This window comes from Podarcis vaucheri, assembly GCF_965113315.1.
Source record: "Podarcis vaucheri genome assembly, chromosome: 12".
NCBI lineage: Eukaryota > Metazoa > Chordata > Lepidosauria > Squamata > Lacertidae > Podarcis > Podarcis vaucheri.
In genome coordinates, this window is record NC_138750.1 from 18,990,593 (window position 1) to 18,993,838 (window position 3,246).

Sequence of the window (3,246 nt, forward strand, 5' to 3'; positions counted from 1 at the left end):
GTTGCTGCCAGCAACATGAATAGTGGTTCATGGTGGGCAAAAGCTGTGGAAGCTGAGACTTGATGACCTGGTTCTGCACTAAGAGACAGCCAAGTGTCACGGTCCAGTTTGCGGGCGGTCAAAGTCCTGGCTGAGGACGTCGGGATCAGGGGCAAGATGGCAGGGTGGGAGCAGGAACGAGAGTCCAGAAGCCAGGGGTCCGAGGGTCAGGAAGCAGGGAGTCACGAAGTCAGGGGTCCGAGGGTCAAGAAGCAAGGAGTCACGAAGTCAAAGGTCCGAGGATCAGGAAGCAAGAAGCCAAACGCAGCAAGGCGAGAAATGAGTTGCTATGGCAAAGAGCCGAAGGGAAATGCTGACCTTATATCCCTTAACTTCTGACACCAGATACAGTGAGTTACCAAGCGGCCTCACCTGTGCGGCCGCGCCTTGCCTCTTCAGAACAAACTTAGGAAGGCCCCAGTCCTGCGAAGCCCTACTGGTCACAGGGCCTGGCTCCTGCACACACTCCTGACACCAAGATGGTCTCTGGCCTCTTCAGCAGCCTCAGCTTTTGTAGCTGGAGTCAGCCAGAGTCCCGCCCTCCCAGGCTAGGTAGAATAAGGCCTGCAGGCAGGTCTTCCAGGATTCAGTTTCCTGGATTATTTTTAGGAAGGCATATGCTTCAGATGTATGGTGTGTATGCAAAGACTTGAAAGCCCACATTTTATATGGAGAAAGATTTGAAGGAATGGAAACAATATCACGCATATGTTCAGGGTGAGAGTTCCAGACAGTAATAGAAAATTGTGGGCAAGAGACCTTTGGGTACCTGAAAATGGTTTTGTTGGAGGAGCGAAGGTCATAGGCAGATTGATATACAGTATTAAGAAATCAAGGAAGAGAGGCAAGGCTCTTGAGCACTTAAAGGCAATCACAATTAATTTGTGATGGGTGTGGAGAGCCAGTATAGGATAAAGGTGCATTGCCTAAACTTCTTCCTTTATTATCTTTCTTTCTTTCTAACCTGTTCTCTTGCTCCTAAGGGATTCACAGTCCCAATCTAATTTCTTTACCCCATAAAAAACAAAGGTAGCTCATAAGAAAGAAAAAACAACCCTCCAAAATGCACAGTTGGGCAACACCTTTATAGACCTTATGGCTGCAACATCAGCTTAACTTTTGTATCACTATGCTGTTCCGAAAGTAATTACAAAGGTTATTCAGAACATAAGAATAGTACTCCGGATCAGACCAATGGCCTAGAAGCCTGTTTTCATAGCAGCCATCAACTAGATGCCTAGTTGGGCAACTAGCAAGCAGAACATGAACACAAGAGTATCCTTCCCTCCTGTGGCTTCCAGAATCTGGTACTTGAAAGCATTGCTGTGGAGGTACAGCATAGGCATCATGGCTATTAGCCATCAATAGCCCTCTCTTCCATCCCTTTAAAGTCATCCAATGCAGAATTCAATGTGCAAAACTTTTCTCAGCCAGAAGCAGCTTTGAGGAAACAGTAGGCCTGTTGAAAAGACCACCTGGTCCAGCATCTTGTTCTCAGTGGCCAAACAGGTGCTTACGAGGAACCCCCAAGAACATAAACACCATGCTTTATATATAACCTGTTTACAGTATTTATTCCCCTGCCTTCCTCCATGTGCTGAGAAACAGGCATGCTTCCCTCCTTTAAAACAAGCTGGCAACCCCATCAAGCAGGAAAATAGTGTGGCCAGATTAAGATCACCAAATGCACTTTCTCAGTCAGTAGAGCAGGAGACTCTTAATTTCAAGGCAGAGCTTTCCAAGCTGTGTGTCGTGACACATCAGTGTCAGCTGCAGTGTGTACATATGTCACGCGATGTGCCCTCCCGGGCAGAACCGCTTAACCTCCGGTTTGCTAGTAAAACTGAATGACTGCGTTGCAAAATGATGCAGATCTAAAAAGTGTGTCACCAGCGTGAAAAAGTTTGGAAAGGTCTGCCTTAGGGGTCAAGGGTTGGAGCTAAATGTTGGGCAAAAAGGTTCGTGCATTGCAGGGGGTTGGACTAGATGGTAAAGGTAAAAAGATGACCCTTCCAACTCCACAATTCTATTTTTTTCTCCCCACAAAACAAAAACAGGGCATCTCAACCTCTGCCCAGTTGTTTAGTAGCGCAGTGTCCACAAAGGAGACAGCGACCCCAGCGGTGAAAGCGCAATCCTGAGTAAGTTGCGTGGAAGTCAGTCCCACGGTCAGCTTCCACACTGGGAGCACAGAGAACAAATGCCTGAAGCAGAGCCGGATTTAGGTTTGATGAGGCCCTAAGCTACTGAAGGTAATGGGGCCCTTTATATGTCCAGCTGTCCTTTGTCAACAACAAATTGTCACTGTTTTTTGTGTTGAATATACAGTCATACCTCGGGTTGAAGTTGCTTCAGGTTGAGCATTTTCGGGTTGTGCTCCATGGCGACCCAGAAGTAACGGAACGCGTTACTTCCGGGTTTCGCCGCTCACGCATGTGCAGATGGTCAAATCACGTCACACGCATGCGCAGAAGCGGTGAATCGTGACCCGCGCAGACACGGATTGCGTTTGCTTCAGGATGTGAACGGGGCTCCAGAACAGATCCCGTTCATATCCAGAGGTACCACTGTATGTTATGCGGTAATTTATGGACCCAATAGATATCTAAAGCCATTTGCACATAACAAAATATGTATTTTATCAAAGTAATTGTTGAACTGAAATACAATTAAGAAGTCTATTAATAGTGAAATAATTAACTTAAAATGATTCTTTATTCATAACAATTATTTTGTTTTTTATCTAATATTTTGCAAATGTACATACAGATTTTTTCCCCTTGGGGGCCCCCAAGAGAGTGGGGCCCTAAGCTATAACTTGTTTAGCTTATACGTAAATCCTGACCCCCGAAAAACAATTTCGGACCAAACTCCAAACTTTACATAGCGGGGCAAAGGCAGCCCTTGGCTGCCGGAGCGACCGCGGGCGGCAGCGCAACACCAGCTCCAGGACGGGTGGCGCTTGCCAAGGGCCGCCTTTCCACGCCCCCCACCCCCGCGGAGACCCCCACCAGGTTGTGTAACCGGGAGCAAGCGACCCCCTTCCGCAACCGGGAAAGGCAACAGCTGCGAGCTACCCGCCCAGAGAGAGAGTGCGCAGGCGCGAAGAGAGCGTCCTCCCCACTCCACCCCGCTCCACCCGGCCGTTCCGGCCGCCGCACTCTCTATGGCCGGGCGGAGCGGAGGGCGGGGCCGACGCGTTGACGC